We start from the raw sequence: 18,016 nt of genomic DNA on the forward strand, positions 1-18,016 counted from the left end.
AATGGGACAACTTTTAGACCTTGGGAACATTGCTGGCTTTTCCACAACCTCATTTTCATGAAGACAACACCTTCCCTTTCTCCGAGTGCCCTGGTACCTTTTTCACGGTATAATTCACTTATCTGGATTGATTAAATCTTTTAGTTTTACGTTGAGTAGACAGAAAGAATGAGTTGATAGTTACCTTAAACAAGGTAACAAGACTTTGTTTTGTTTTTTCACTTCATGAGAAGTAAACAAAATTTGATGAGCTAAAACAAATTTCAGTACTACGTAGTAAGACTGGCCAGATAGTGTGGCAGTTAACAACATGAGCTCTCTACCTCACGTTTGCTTTTTAACCTTGGGTAAATTACTGAACCTCTCTGTGGCTTAAATATTTCATCTGTAAAACGTAATAACTAGTGCTTCTTTCATAGGGTTGCTGTAAGGATCGGATGAGACCAGGGCTGCAAAGACTGTAGCACAACTCTGCATTAGCCTGGCACAGAGTAGGTGCTCTGTCAATGCCAGTTATGGCTTTTGGATGTACACAGTATCAAACAGCTCCCGATAATCTTTGTTTCCAGCAAAGGAACCCTATTGCCTAGACAGTCTGACTAGCCTTGCTTTTTCTCTAGCTCTAATCTTGTGATTAACTGTACCTACTTCACCCTCTTACAGGGGACTTATTTCTTTAGTTGGCATAAGCATTTCCAACCATAAATGACCTTTTAAAAATGCCATGGAAGAATAATAAAGCGGTAGGGAACTTGTGTCCTAGAAAAGCCTCCTTATCATGATATTACAGAAACATCAATGCTTCTACCAGAGTCCCAGGACACATTCTTGTAGTAACCTCACGAAGCTGTCTTTGATTTGGCAAATGTTTGAATAAATCTCTTAATCATTGTTAAGTCCATTTATGATGGACCAGTCTCTGGGGCCCACACATGCCGCTTTTCTCTCCCTGCCAGTTTTAAGCTAGCCACCGCTGGGTTTATAACTGTGCTCTCAGTCATTGACATTCAAGACTTCACAATTAGGTTCCAGGAATGGGCAGCAGCGAGATGAAAGCAACAGCATTCTTCTTGGATTTCGTTCCAATCATCACTTTATATTTTGTGTAATTGTACTTTTTTATATCTAGGTCTACCTGTATATGAATTTTGAAAACCAATTGATTGGTTTCTGAAAATCGCTTATTTAACAAATGTTTATTGGTTTCCTAACATGTAATTCGTGGTGTTTAGCTTTCAGAAACTATTTGGAGAAACCAAGGTAGGGAGATAGAGTAGCTATGTTCCAAGGTAGGTCATTTGAAATGTTTTTCATTCATTCATTCATTTATTCATTCATGTATCTAAAAATTTTCTTTTTTTTTTTTTTAATTTAAATCCAAGCCAGTTAACATATAATGTAACGATGATTTCAGGTATAGAATTTAGTGACTCATCACTTACATATAACACCCAATGCTCATCCCAACAAGTGCCCTCCTTAATGCCCATCACCCATTTAGCCCATCCCTCATCCACCTCCCCTCCAGCAACCCTCAGTCTGTTCTCTGTATTTAAGAGTCTCTTATGGTTTGCCTCCCTCTCTGTTTTTATCTTATTTTTCCTTCCCTTCCCCTTTGTTCATCTGCTTTGTTTCTTAAATTCCACATAGTTATTCTTAAATAGGTAATTCAGGTTTTCCTTCTTGAAAAGAAATCTTTTTTCTCTGGAAAGGTCTCTTGATTTTTTGTTTTCTAGGTCTATTTCTAATTAGCATAGATGGTCTTTGTATCTTAATTCCGTTTGTTAACTACACTCAAGGGAAACTCCTTTACGCAAATTGAAACCATGGCTTTATCTGTGACCCAGGAGATTCATTTGTCTTTCCTAAGAGGTTAGCCCCAGGGAGAGATGGGAGTAGGCTGTTTCACTTGGGCAGCCCTAGGAGTCTCAAGAGGGCAGAGGCAGGTATTGGTGATATACATTAAAGATGACAACCATCTTCAGCACTCCACCAGAGCTTGTGTTAAAAGGTCACTCGTTAACCCCTAGAGAAAGGGTCCAGATGAGGAAGGAACTCCATTGTAGGGAGTAATCCACCTGTACAGCGTCACAGTTTTGCCTGTAGCACTGTGGGGCACATAGCTGCCTTGTTATCCTCGGGAAGTCTGGGCAGCACTGAATGATCAAAGGCTCTGTGACATTCTGAGAGCATGAGACATCCCTCTCCTAGAGAGGAGTAGAAGGGGAAGGACATTCTAGATAAAGGATGCACCAAGTATAAACATCTGCGATAGAGCAGGTGGGAGTCAATAAGGTTTTCAGGAGCAGAGCTGGTAGACTTGGTGGCTAATTGGATAAGACACGTGACAAAGGGGGTGAAGTTTTAAAAACCACCCTGAACCTTCTAGTGTGGGTGACTTTCTACACAGTCATATGGTTAATCAAGACAAGAAATGCTACTGAGAAAGGGAGTAAGAAAGGGTGAGAACTCACTACTTCTGTGCCTTGTCGTCTCCATATGAGATTTCTTTGATTGCTTAAAACACACAGATACACACACAGCGTAAGAGATTTTATGGAGACTAATTTGCCCAAGGTGAGAACCTTCAAGGGGCAGAAGCAGGATGCAAACTCAGGATGCTGTAACTGCAAAGCCCGTGGCCTTTTGTTACACCATAGTAAATAGGAACACAAGCCACCCTATCTTAGAAAGGATGTTTCTTGTGCTGCTAGTACTGTGCCCCAATTCTAAAAATGATCCTATGGGGGCGCCTGGGTGGCTCAGTCGGTTAAGCATCCGACTTCGGCTCAGGTCATGATCTCGTGGTCCGTGGGTTCGAGCCCCGCGTCAGGCTCTGTGCTGACAGCTCAGAGCCTGGAGCCTGTTTCAGATTCTGTGTCTCCCTCTTTCTCTGACCCTCCTCTGTTCATGCTCTCTCTCTGTCTCAAAAATAAATAAATGTTAAAATAAATAAATAAAATAAAAAATAAAAATGATCCTATGTACTGAAGTGCCAGGAAACCAATCATTCTTCCTCAATTTGCATCAAATGCTAACTCTTTAGTTAGAGAAACTTATCCACACAATTGAATCACTAAAAATACAGCGCTGAGGTCCTTCCTTACATAGTACAGCATGCTCTTTCTCTCAACATGATTACCTGCCTTAGAGCCCAGATTGACTCAGGTCTGGAACAATACTGGGGTGGAGAGGGGGCAGACCCAGCAACATTATTTCCATTTCTCATTGTAGAGAGCGTAAGACCTTTGCTGTCTGAGATCCAAAGCAGTGTTTCTTAAAGTATGGTCCCACAAGTCAAAATAATTGGTCAAGACGTTTGTAGACACGCCATTGTTGCAATATAGTGTCATTGGCAGTGGAGGCATTACTCCCAGGATAACTGGCAAGAGCATTCCCTTCTAAATGTTTTTCTACAACCATCTGTTGTTCATTTTCTTATAGATATTCTGAGATAGATAGAGACACAAAAAGCCATCATTTTTATCTGCTTATGATCATCGCTGCAGTCAAGATACGTATATTATAACAATGGCCTTCTAAAAAGGTATCACTTGATGGTTAAGAGTTTCTGTGCTTTAGTGAGAGGAGTATTTCATTTTGTGTTCGATTCTCATGGCATTATTCTTTTTAAATTTCTGTAGTTGTAATCTGCAGTGGTTGTTGTTGGAGTTAGCCAAAGATAGTGCTATGCAATGCTACACCAATGTAATGCTCAATGCAGCTGGAAGCAAAAATGGGTCCCGTAGGGAACATGGTATGTCATCATTACCTTGATTTCTTGAACAGTGTCATCTGACACCGAAAGTGACCACGAAAAAGCAAAGTGTTTCTGTGAACAGCTTTGTGGCTCCAAAATTCCATTATTTCTGTATTTATAGAGTGATCAAAAAATAATTTGCTGCACCTCTCCATGTTATTAAAGGCGTGAGATGTTGATTGAAGACCCTCAGCCAAAAACATGTTGTGCCCAAAAAACTATACTTAGTACTAATAGGGAGTCCTTTGCAAGGATACTTCACTGATCTTCTATCTGAGCAGTACACAGAGAAGATCTGCTCTACACACTGGGGAGACCAAGTCCTACCCTCCCAACATAGCATGTGTTGTTCTTTGTAATTATGATGGTTAACTTGGGAGTCTTCGCCAAAGCATTGTGACATGGAATTGGCATAAAATCTCAAAGAAATGAGAATCCAATTTGATTTTTATGAACGGTTCTACTGGAAACATATCGCTGAAAATCTGAGAAACTTGGACAACTTGGCCTTTTAGTCTACAACATTAAACCATCATGGGTTACTCTGTTACAGGTTACTTGTGCTGAATTTACTGCCCCTTCTCTGAAGTGGTCTAGAGACTGAGGTATATGGATATGAAAAGATAAGGATTCATGAGCAAATTAATGACACACAGAAGTGATGAAGACATTCAAGTGAGGGATGGAGGTGGAGAGAAAAGCTCGTTAGACTAATCAAGAAGGCTTAAGGGAAGAAAGGCTATTGAACTGAATCTTGTATAGAAATTAAACAGGGAGGGGCGCCTGCGTGGCTCAGTCGGTTCAGCGTCCAACTTCAGCTCAGGTCATGATCTCACAGTGCATGAGTTCGAGCCTTGCGCTGGGCTCTGTGCTGACAACTCAGAGCCTGGAGCCTGCTTCAATTCTGTCTTCCTCTCTCTCTGCCCCTCCTCTGCTTTCTCTCTCTCTCTCTCTCTCTCTCTCTCTCTCTCTCTGTCTTTGTCTGTCTCTCTCAAAAATAATATATAAACATTAAAAAAAAGAGAAAGAGATTTAACAGGGAGAAGAAGATGGGAGGGGACAATGGTAATACCTCTGACAATAAAAAAGTGCATTTGGTAGGTGATGTGCTAAGAAATAGTTTTAGGAGAATAGTTGCATTGAGAAGGAATGAGAAATGAGTTTGGAAAAGTGAGTTCTTGAAAACTAGTAGGTTCCTTGAGACTTAGGAGACCCATCCAACACCTTCTGCCCTGGGGTCTTCAAAATCTAAGTTTCTGAGAATAAAAGAACCAATGTACTGATAAAAGCCCCTTGTAACATCCGTGAACTTACCTCCTACAAAAGTTCCGTGTTGGGGACAATGGCAGTGGGAACTCGCATTGCAACTGTCTCCAGGATACTATGAAGGTGCACACATGGGCTGTGTCTTTTCATAATGTCAGCTTTATTTGATCACAAAGCAAGGTTATCATAATTGTAAGGCAGGCTCAGGATTGCAAACTCAATGACATTTCAGTATGCATTTAAATTGGCTTCAGGGATGCCCGGGTGGCTTGGTATATTAAGTGTCCAAGTCTTCATTTTGGCTCAGGTCATGATCTCAGGATTGGTAAGTTCGAGCCCCACATCATACTCTGCACTGACAGTGTGGAGCCTGCTTGAGATTCTCTCTCTGTTCCTTCCCTGCTTGTGTGCTTGCTTGCTTGCTCTCTTTCTCTATCAAAATAAATAAATAAACATTTAAAATAAGTCAACAGATAAATAAAGTGGCTTCATACATGTCGTACAAAGCAAAGCTCAATACAAAGTTACACAACCAACAAGATATAACCAGGGATAGGAAGTTAACAAACCAAATATGAAGTCGGTCCATGAGCGTGCGATTGAAATGGGGCCTCTATTTGGTCTGGGTCAGCTCTTGGCACTTACCGCTTCTTATGTTCACACAGTGGAGGGTCTGTTGTGGTCAGAGATCACTTGGGCAGGGCCTTCAGGGGCAGTTGCTTTTGTGATATGGTCACAATTGACAGGGTCAGCATCTGGAGAGTCTGATAGTTTGCTGCAAAAGTTCTCCCTTAAAAACTTAAAAGAGTTTAATCAGTCTTGGCCTTTTGTAGGCCTCTGGTTTTGCTGGTTGTCAGTTCTTTTTTTTTTTTTTATTTAAAAAAAAATTTTTTTTTTTTTTTCAATATTTATTTCTGGGACAGAGAGAGACAGAGCATGAACGGGGAAGGGGCAGAGAGAGAGGGAGACACAGAATCAGAAACAGGCTCCAGGCTCTGAGCCATCAGCCCAGAGCCTGACGCGGGGCTCGAACTCACGGACCGTGAGATCGTGACCTGGCTGAAGTCGGACGCTCAACCGACTGCGCCACCCAGGCGCCCCATGGTTGTCAGTTCTGAGTGTCTTCAGCCTGGGCTGGTTTTGGACATATCTGGTCTTAGCTGCAATGTCCTTGGCTGTTTGCATCGCTGCTTGACAGGGGCCACAGCTTGGCATGAGTGACTCCATCTTGCTGTCTACAACAGCAAAGTAAATACCCTAACAGAGCACAGTCACATCAGGCATTTCTTCTTTGGCCATTCCACCACCCAAGGGGTTCACCGATGCCTCTCAGCTTCTCCCAGGTATTGCTGGCTTCCCCTTCCTCCTTCAATCTGACCTTTACTCATTCCATCCGGAGGGGAGAAAACAAAAAAATCTCTCCCTTCATCCAGTGCAGAGCAGCTCCCCTTCCTTCACATCATGTTTTCTGCTGGCACCAAGCTCCGAGCCAAGGGGGGAAGGAGCACACAAGCAAGACTTCTAACTGAACGAAGACCGTCTCTCCCTAGGAGGATTTCTGGTGCCAGCTGTTCAAGTCCTAGTAAAAAATTAACCTCACTATGCCTACAGTGACAAATGAGAAATAAAGCAAGAAATATTTTCTCCATTTCCTCCTCAGTTGCTCCTGAACCTCAAGCTCTCTGCATCCACTAACTTGGACACTCTTCCTACTTTCTCTTTCTACATGCAGTCATTTTATTTCAGGGTGATCAGAGTTCCCCCTCCCTCCTGCCTCCCTCTTTCCTCCCCTCCCTCCCTCTCCCCTCCCCCTTTCCTTTGTCCTTTCCTCTGTTCTGATAAGAGAGCTATGGAAGTCCCCTGCCAGGAAGAGTCACTTAAGACTTTGTGTCCTTTACAGTGCTCCCTGGCAGCAACAAATATTCATTACTTGTTAACGACTTCTTGCCCAACATGATGTGGGTTTTATATTCACATGCATCCTCTTATTTAATTATCTCTATAATCACACGAGAAGTATAATTATCCCCATTTGTATATATATGAGAACAGTGTTTTCATGAATTACCTGTTCTAAGACTGTACAGCAAATTCAAGACAAAGTAAGGATTTGAACCTGACTTTATCTCCAGGGATCGGAAAGTAAGTTAGTTTGGTTCCTCACTACTTTCTACTATTTCAGCTTCTCTCCCAATTTGTTCCTGGGTCTTCGGCTTGAGTGAAAAAAGAATTGCAGCTGTATTAATGTGAGCACAACCACCAGCATGGCATCTCTTAAGTTACTATGAAAATTTAAATCTTTGAACATGCCTCATATTAATCATCCTTTTTATGCAGTTCTGTGTACAGAAAGCACGCAAAACACCTAACCAGTTTATCTTTGTTTTTCCATTTCCTAAGGACTTTTAGAGCATATCTTATATTACTCAAGTAGTTCAGACTCCTTCCTCTCTGTTTTCACATCCATTCTCAATATATCCTTAAAACCCTACAGTATTAGGTCCTCCAGAGAAACAGAACCGGTAGGATGTATGGAAATACACAGATTGATAGATAAAAAAGGAGAGAGGTTTATTTTAAGGAATTGGCTCACATGATTTTATGGAGGCTGGCAAAGGCAAAATCTGTAAAGTACGCTGGCAGGCTGGAGACCCAGGGAGAAATTGCCTCTTCCTAAAATATTTTATTTTATTTTATTTCATTTTATTTCATTTCATTTCATTTCATTTTATTTATTTATTTCTTTATACATACATACATACATACATCCAAGTTAGCGTATAGTGCAATGATGATTTCAGGAGTAGATTCCAGTGATTCATCTCCTACATATAAGACCCAGTGCTCATCCCAACAAGTGTCCTCCTTAACCCTTGCCCATTTAACCCATCTCTCCACCCATAATCCCTCCAGCAACCTTCAGTTTGTTCTTTGTATTTAAGAGTCTCTTATGTTTTGTCCCCCGCCTTGTTTTTATATTATTTTTGCTTCCCTTCCCTTCCCCCTCCAGAAAATTGCCTAATTTTATGTGGCTTACTTTTCTATGTTCTTGTTTTGAAACTCTTCTGTAGATTTCTAAAATGCTTACTATAATTTAACACATAGCTAACTAATCAGTTTCAATTTTTTCCTCAAAGTCAGCACTGCTGAACTGTCTTCCATTCCAATCTGAAGTCTCTACTATTGTTTATTAATTTCTTTCCTGTTCATTTTATCCGAACTCATTTTTCAGAACGCTTATTACTAGATTATGGGACTTCCTCATTTGATTCTACTGTTTTCTTATTTCTTCTCTCTTATTTTCAGGGTTTTTCTGGTTTTTTGTTTTTGTTTTCTAAGGGGTATCCTCAACATTACCTGCCAATCTATTGTGGAATCTTTTATATCAGTTATATTTTTTATTTTCGAGAGCTCTTTCATATTCTGTGAATGTTCCTTTTTCTGGTATCCTCTTTATGAATGCAATATCTTCTCTCTCTCTCTCAATTGTTTTTCAGCTTACTGCATTGTCCTGATCCTTCCAAAACTCTCCTGTTCCTATCCATCTTCCTCGGTTTCTAAGATTTCCTTAAATGCCAGGTGATTCTTGATTGTCCACATTTAAGAGTCAGTCTCTACAAAGCGGGTTGGAAGTTCTGTGTGCATGGTTGTGCTTCCTCACCGTGTGGGTTTCACCAGAGGATGATAAGGATTTAGTGGTAAAAACACGAAAGGGCCAGTCTATGTAGGATGTTTTGGGGGTTGGGGAGGTATAGTTCACTAACAAAAGGAATCTTCCAGTCTTCAGTCTCAGAGTATCATCTTGCTTGCCAGCATCTGAGTGGAGTGGTGTGAGGTGATGTTGCAAAGGGATGAGGAATGGACTATTACTGCTGTTATGCGGATACTTGGTTCATTATCCCTGTTTCCCATAGATATCTCACCCTTTCTTTAGCTGTCTGCTGTCCTGGAAGCACTGATAGTGTCAGAATAGTGGAAGGTTCTACAGGGTGGGGGTTGGGAGTCTAGGTGTCTAATTGCCAATTAGACAAACTTAAATTTCACTCAGTTCTCCATGCCCATGCTCCTGCCTTCAGAGGTACCAGGTGGTTCCAGTTCTGAGGCTACAAAAATAGGGAAATAGAATTTAAGTTTCCTCTTAAGTTTTCTAATTTATGTTTTATTGTGAATGGAAAAAATATAACACTCTTCGGTGTGGTTTTAAGTGTACATAGAGGAAATATTTAAGACCATTATAAACAGGAAGAGCGAGCAATGTTATAGGGAGGTAACTTTTTTTATACTTCACTTGGACTGGTAAACTGTGATGTTAGATGTAGATAACATATATCTAAAATAATCACTAAAATGATGTACAAAGAGATAAATTCAAAAGCACAATTGATGAATAAAAATAAAATTAAAAAATGTTCAAGTAACTCATTGGAAGGCAAGAAAAGGAAAACCAAGAATTAAAAACAGAACAAACAAAATGAAAAATAAAATGATAGACTTACGCCTTGACATATTAATAAACACACTAAATAAAAGCTCTATACCAATTAAAAAACCGAGATTGGCAGAACGGATGAAAAAAAAACAAGACCCAACTACTTAGCCTGTAAGAAACTACTTAAAATGTAATTATATAGGCAGGTTGAAAGTGAAAGGATGGAAAAATATACATGATGCTAACTTTCATCAGAGGAAAGCAGGAGTGACTATATTAATATCAGATAGACTTCAGAGCAAAGAACATTATAAGATACAGAGAGGCACTTTTTTTTTTTTTAAGTTTTATTTATTTATTTTGACAGAGCAAGTAGGGGAGGGGCAGAAAGAAGAGAGAGAAAGAATCCCAAGCAGGCTCTGCTCGGTCAGCATGAAGCCTGATGTGGAGCTCAAACCCATGAACTGTGAAGTTGTCACCTGAGCCAAAACCAAGAGTCAGATGCTTAACCGACCTAGCCACCCAGGAGCCCCTGGAGAGGGACATTCTATAATGTTATGTCAATCTACCCTAAAGACATAGTAATCCTAAATATATATCCACTAAACAATAGAGATGGAAAATACATGAAGCAAAAATTGGTAGAACTGAAAAGAAAAATAGAAAAATCCACAAATATAGTTGGAGACTTTATTCCCCCTTTCTTACCAATTGTTAGAGCTAGAAAGATCAGTAAGGATATGGGAAAAACTCAACAACACCATCAAACAATGTCTAATTGACATTTATAGACCACTCTATCCAATAATAACAGGACACATATTCTTTTTAGGTATTCATAGAACATATACCAAGATGAAGCAAATCCTGAGCCATAAAATGAAATCAACTTTTAACAAATTGAAATCATATAGCATGTGTTCTCTTGACCACAATCACAACAGTATTGAACTAGAGGTGAACAAAAGAGAGATAGGAACATTTACAAATACTCAGAAATGAAATAATATACTTCTAAATAATCCATGTATCAAAGAGGAGGTTCTAGGAGAAATTTAAAAAAATATATTAAACTGAGTGAAAATAAACATGCAATATATCAGAACTTCTGGGACACAGCTGAAGCAATGCTGAAGGGAAAATTTATAGCACTAAATATTTATATTAGACTATATTAAAGGAAAAATATTAAATCAGTTATATAAATGCCCACCTCAAGAAACTGAAATGAAATGAAAGCAAAATAATCCCAAAGGAAGAAGAAAGGAAATAAAGCAGAAATCAATAGTATTGAGAAGAGAAAACAATAGAGAAAATCAATGCAAATAAAATAGCTGGTCCCTAGAAAAGTTCAGTAGCATTTACAAACCTCTAGCAAGACTGACCAAAAAAATAAAGACACAAAAGACCAATATTAGGAGGACTGGAACAAGAGGTATCACTATCCATCCTACAGATCTCGAAAGTACAATAAGAGGACACTATCAATAACACTACATACAGACCTAAATTCGCCAAGCTAAATGAAGTGTACAATTTTTTTTTTTTTAAAACAAGCTACTACAACTCACCCAATGAGAAATAGATAACTTTAATAGTTCTATGACTGGGGCGCCTGGGTGGCTCAGTCGGTTAAGCCTCCGACTTCGGCTCAGATCATGATCTCACGGTTCGTGAGTTTGAGCCCCGTGTCGGGCTCTGTGCTGACAGCTCAGAGCCTGGAGCCTGTTTCAGATTCTGTGTCTCCCTCTCTCTCTCTCTCTCTCTCAGACCCTCCCCCGTTCATGCTCTGTCTCTCTCTGTCTCAAAAATAAATAAACGTTAAAAAAAAATAGTTCTATGACTATTAAGAAAATTGAATCCGTAATTAACATATTCTCAAAAAAGAAACCTTTAGGCCCAGATATTTTCATAAGAAAATTCCACCAAATGTTTAAAAAGAATTCATGCCAATTCTACACAATGTCTTCCAGTAAAGAGGACTTTATTTATAAAAAGCTTCCAATTTATATAAAGCTAAAAATAGCCTGATACTAAAACCAGTGACAGAACAACAACAACAAAACTACAGATGAATATCCTTCACGGATATGGACCCCAAAATGCTTAACAATAACTATGAAATGGAATTAAGCAGTATCTGCAAAGGATACATGACCAAATGGATTTCGTTCCAGGTATACAAGCCTGCTTCAATATCTAAAAATCAATCAATGTAACCCACTATACTGATAGACTAACGAAAAAATAGGTCACATCCTATCCATTGATGCAGAAAAATCACTGGACAAAATTTAACAAATACTCATGATTAAAAATCTCAAAAAAATTGAGGAGAACTTCCTTAGCCTGATAAGGTAATCTATAAAATACCTACACTTAACATCATTTAAAAATTTTTTTTAATATTTATCTTATTTTTGAGAGAGAGAGAGAGAGATCATGAATGGGGGAGGAGCAGAGAGAGGGAGACACAGAATCCAAAATAGGCTCCAGGCTCTGAGCTGTCAACACAAAGCCCCAGGTGGGGCTCGACCTCATGAACCATGAGATCATGACCTGAGCTGAAGTTGGATCTTCAGCTGACTGAGCCACCCAGATGCCCCACTTAATGTCATTCTTCGTGGTGAAACACTGAATGCTTTCCCTCTAAGAGCAAAGCAAAGATGTCCACATTAACCATCCCTATTAAACATGACATTGGAACGTCCAGTCTGTGCATTAAGGCAAGAAAAGGAAATTAAAGGAATACAAATTGGAAAGGAATAAACCTGTCCATATTTGCAGATGGCACGGTGGTTTGTGTAAAAAATCCCAAGGAATCTCCAGAAAACCTCTAGAACTAATAAGTGAGTTCAGTACGGCCACAAGATAGAAGACCAGCAAACACAAATAAATAGCATTTCTATGCACTAATAATGAGCTCATGGACATTGAAATTAAAAATGCAGTATTATTTAAAACTACTCAAAAAAAAAAAAACCCACTTAAATCTAACAAAACATGTGGGACCTGGGTCTTAAAAACTTACAACACCAATGAAAGAAATCAAAGATCTAGATCACTGCAGAGACATACCATTTTAATAGATTGGCAGACTTTGTATACCAAGCCAAGGTCTATTCTCTCCAAATCAATATATGAGTTTTAACTCAATGATCAAAATTGCAGTAAGATTATTTGTAGATAGAGAAAAGGTTGGTTTCGAATATGCATGGAAAAGCGAAGGAGCTAAAATAGCTAAAACCATTTTGAAAAAGAAGAATAAAATGAGAGGAATTCGTGTACCCGATTTCAAGACGTCATATAGCTGCAGTAATCAAGACTGTGGGGTAGTCACAGAGGACTAGAACCCAGAAATAGATTCACATAAATATGCACAACTAATTTTGGACAAATGTGCAAAAGCAGTTCAACGGAGGAAAGACAATGTTGTTAAAAAATGGTGCTAGAACGGGGCGCCTGGGTGGCGCAGTCGGTTAAGCGTCCGACTTCAGCCAGGTCACGATCTCACGGTCCGGGAGTTCGAGCCCCGCGTCGGGCTCTGGGCTGATGGCTCAGAGTCTGGAGCCTGTTTCCGATTCTGTGTCTCCCTCTCTCTCTGCCCCTCCCGCGTTCATGCTCTGTCTCTCTCTGTCCCAAAAATAAATAAACGTTGAAAAAAAAAAATAAAAACTCTGTTCTCTTCTTAAAAAAAAAAAAAAAAAAATGGTGCTAGAACAACTCAACATCTATAGGCCAAAAATTGAAATTTGAATTCACTATTTATAGAAAACCTTTTTTACACTTTATATAAATATTAACTAAATTGGAGTATGTACTTAAAGGTAAACCATACAATTCTAAAACTTTTAGGTAAAAAATAAATACTAGCAAATCTTTGGGACCTACAACTAGGCAAAGTGTGCTTAAACTCGGCAGCAAAATCACAATCCCTAAAAAGAATTATACTTCATCAAAATTCAAAAATAAAACGTTTGATCTGGGAAAGACCCTGTGAAGAGGTTAAAAAGAAAATGACAGGGGCGCCTGGGTGGCTCAGTCGGTTGGGTGTCCGACTTCGGCTCAGGTTATGATCTCACGGTTCGTGGGTTCGAGCCCCGCATCGGGCTCTGTGCTGACAGCTCAGAGCCTGGAGCCTGCTTCAGATTCTGTGTCTCCCTCTCTCTCTGACCCTCCCCTATTCATGCTCTGTCTCTCTCTGTCTCAAAAATAAATATTAAAAAAAATTAAAAAAAAAAAGAAAATGACAGACTGGGAGAAAGTATTTACAAATATATCTGACAAAAAATTAATGTGTGGAATATATTAAAAACTCTCAAAAGCCAACCTTTGAAAAAATCCAGTATGGAAATTAACAGAAGATGCGAAGAAACATTTCATCGAAGAGGCTATACGGATGGCAAATAAGCAGGGGAAAGGTGTTCAACTGTCTAACTATTTGAGAAATGCAAACTAAGACCACAATGAGCTATCTATATACACCTAATGGAACAGCTAAAAGAAAACAGTGACCGTATCAAGGAGACTGGGAAACTGAATTCCTCCTCCATTGCTGAGGGCAATGTAAAATGGTACAGCCACTCTGGGAAGCAAGTTGCATTTTGTTAACAACAACAAACTAAACATGCAACTACAATATGACTGAGCAATTGGACTCCTGGACATTTGTCCCAGAGAAAGGAAGAATTCTGATCGTGTGAAAACCTGTACACAAATAATTATAGCAACCTTATTGGTAACAGCCCCAAACGAGAAGCAACCTAGATGTCGTGCAACAAGTGCATGTTTAAATAACCTGTGGTGTCTGTGTGATGGGATATTACTTGGCAATAAAAAGGAATGAACTAGTGATAGAGACAACAACTGGGATGAATCTCCAGAGAATTATGCCAAGTGAAAAAGAACCGATTCCCCCAAAGTTACATAGTGCATAATTCCATTTATACAACGTTCTTGAAATGATAAAATTATAGAAATGGAAAATAAATTAGTGGTTGCCAGGGGTTAAGAAGGTGGTGGGGGTTGGAGAGGACTGGGTGTGGCTTTAAAAGGGCAACATGAGTGATGCTTTTGGTGATGAAAATATTCTATATCTTGAGTGTAGGTCAATGTCTTGGTTGTGATTTTGCACAATACTTTTGCACTATGTTTCTCTTAGGGGACCCTGGGTACAGGGTGTACAGAAGCTCCTGTATTCTTACAACTGAATTTTGATGTACAAGAATCTCAAAATAAAAACCTTAATTTTTGTAAATTAAAAAGCTAAGTTCAAGAGACTAGGTAGATTTAACGTAGAAATATATTTATTATGTTGTTTTCAAGGGTCAGCGCCCGTATGAGTGAGCGGTCACGAGTTTCTGTCCCAAAGAGAACATCTCGCTCTTTCATATTGCTTCTTGGACACATCTTCTTCCCCATATCTTTGCCCAAACAGACCCTAGTCACTTCTGATAATTAAATATGCTAAAATATTCAATAATATTTTTCAGTTTTTCAAATGTTCTATTTACAGCATGCATTGATTTAGGCTATCTCTTACCCTCATCAGGATGTAGTACAGATTTGATGCCAAGTTTTCCAGAAACTATCTGTTTGTAGTTTAAAGACTATTTTACATATTTACTTATTTAAGAACTTTTTATAGAATTTAACACCTGGAAAAGTAGCTGTACTCAGGTTCTCCAGAGACACAGAAATAGGACGTGTGTATGTATGTTTGTAGGTAAGTATATAGGTGTTTATTTGTTATAGGGAATTAATTTACTTGATTATGGAGGCTGAGATGTCCAGGACCAAGTGTACTTCCAGTCTGAATCTGAAGGTCTGTGCACCAGGAATGTTGATGGTAAAACTATAACTGAGGCCAGATTTCTTCTGCTCACCACAGAACCAACCAATGAGCCAACAGACAAAGAAGAAGCAACTTAATTTGGAAAGCTAACAAACCGAGGGGATGGCTGACTGTTGTCTCAAAGAACCATCTGCCCTCTGCATGAAATCCAAGCTTCTTTTATGTCAGCAGAAGGAGAAGGAGGGGGTTGGAATGAAAAGGTGACTGACGTCTGTAGACATCTGAGGAAAGTTATGCAACTTTGTCCTCTGTCATTTGATCTTTGCGTATAGGAATCTGGTTGTGTCATCCCCGTAAATCTTAAGCATAGCATAGTTGTCTCTGTACATACTTCCTTATCTCCTTGAGCAGGGTAGGTTTTGGGTAGAGAGTGGTTTTTGCAAATCTCATCTGTAACATGTCTATGTGCAGGGCTAATCAGTAGTTTTTAAGTTATGGGTCACAGCCGCGAGGGAAATAGAAGCAATAAGGAGTCAGATATGCCAAATTTCTCTCAGTAACTTCCAGTCTGAGCTTGGGTGTGAAGGCAGAAGGCTAATGTCCCAGCTCAAAGAAGGCAGAATTCTTTCTTACTCAGCCTTTTATTATACCTGGCCTTCAAGTGATTGGTTGAGGACCACCCAGATTGAGAAGGGTAATTTGCTTTACTCATTCGACACATTCAGATATATATATTTTTAATTTTTTTAATGTTTATTTATTTTTGAGAGAGAGAGACAGAGCATGAGCAAGGGAGGGGCAGAGAGAGGGGGAGACACAGAATCCAAAGCAGGTTCCAGGCTCTGAGCTAACAGCTCACAGGGCTCGACGCAGGACTTGATCTCACAGGGCTACGAGATCATGACCTGAGCTGAAGTCAGACGCTTAACTGACTGAGCCACCCAGGTGCCCCTCAGATATATTTTTTTAAAGTTTATTTATTTATTTTGAGGGGGCCTGGGCATGAGCAGGGGAGGGGCAGAGAGAAAAGGAGAGAGAGAGAGAATCCCAAGCATGGCCCATACTGTCAGCACAGGGCTGGATGTGGGGCTCGAACTCACGAACCATGAGATCATGACCTGAGCCTAAACCAAAAGTCCCATGCTTAACCGACTGAGCCACCCAGGCACCCCTCAGATTCAGATATTAATGTCATCCAGAAACACCCTCACAGACCTACACAGAATAATATTAAATCAAATATCTGGGTACCCCATGGCCCAGGCAAGTTGACATGCAAAATTAAGCTTATATTGACCTTTGAAATAGAGTGAATGGTATGAATATCAAAAGAGGCATATCAATAGTAGAAAGTTTTTATCGGGTCATGAAAGAAAAGTCAGGCATTCCAGTGCATTTCTCTTAGGGCAGCAGGCAGGGAAAGCACTTCCTTGTCTGTGTTCACCCATGCCGGACCTCCCTACCTTGCTGTTCTCATATGCTCTTCTCCAGTCCTGTGACCTCACTTTCCCCAGGTCTCACCCAACACCTGTTGTCTTTTCCTTTCTAAACGTATTTTCTAGCTTCTCCTGCATACTCAGGATCTTTTCCAGGACTTCTCAGAGATTTGCATTTTGCGAGACTCCCAGCATAACAAAAGGGAAGCAACTGTACTGCCAAGTCAGGAGTACAGAAACAATGGTATATGTTAAATATGTATGTTTAAAAATTTTTTTCGAGTTTATTTTGAGAGAGACAGAGGAAGCACATGTGCGAGCATGCGGAGAGATGGAGAGGGAGAGAGAGAATCCCAAGCAGGCTCCACGTGCTGTCAGTATGGAGTCTGACATCGGTCTCGAAGCCATGAACCCGAGATTATGACTTGAGCTGAAATCGCGAGTTGGATGCTTAACCAACTGAGCCACCCAGGCGCCCCTAAATGTGTATATTCAACAAATGAACGTTTAAACACATCACCTTACAGTGGACCTAATTCCTCTGTCAGTTGTACCCATCTCTCCCTGTGGCTTATGGGTGTCGTGCCGCTGGGAAGCTAAATGGCTAACCTCTAGCAGCATGGTTCTTTGTGAAGGTTGAGCTGAGTACAAATGGTCCTGGTCTCATTTCACCTCTATTCAAGATTTCCTACACCTTCCCTACTTTTTTTCACTCCCTAATATTTCTCAACTTTTTTACCTTTAGACATCTGATGAGCAGTTAGTATTCCTCCAGTGGACCTTCCTAACCACCCACGCAGTTCAGCCCAGAGCGTGAGGGCCCAAAACATCCTGGCTCTTCTGGCAAGCATAGGCCCCAACTCGGGTTTGCAGACCTCGTCAAACTGTGGGCGAAATGGTTTTAGAATTTCATTACTTTAATGTTATGCCTTTTACAAATAACTTCTCCCCTCTGAACTACAGCAGTATTTCCTTTTACAGGAGAAAATTGAAACTTCAGTGTTGGTCACAGTTACATGAAATTCACATTCACATTCAATGTGACAAGTATTTCTTTAAATGAAAAATTTCACAGATGGTTTTATTGATTTAAAAAAGCCACATGTAAAATACTTAGTTTCTTTTAATCAGAATCTTATTTTTTAGGTTTAAAATTTATTTAAGTGGTCTTTTTTTTTTTTTTAATGTTTATTTATTTTTGAGACAGAGAGAGACAGAGCATGAACGGGGGAGGGTCAGAGAGAGGGAGACACAGAATCTGAAACAGGCTCCAGGCTCTGAGCTGTCAGCACAGAGCCAGACGCGGGGCTCGAACTCACGGACCGCGAGAT

The sequence above is a fragment of the Leopardus geoffroyi genome, chromosome C1 (genome assembly GCF_018350155.1).
Source record: "Leopardus geoffroyi isolate Oge1 chromosome C1, O.geoffroyi_Oge1_pat1.0, whole genome shotgun sequence".
NCBI classification, from domain to species: Eukaryota; Metazoa; Chordata; class Mammalia; order Carnivora; family Felidae; genus Leopardus; species Leopardus geoffroyi.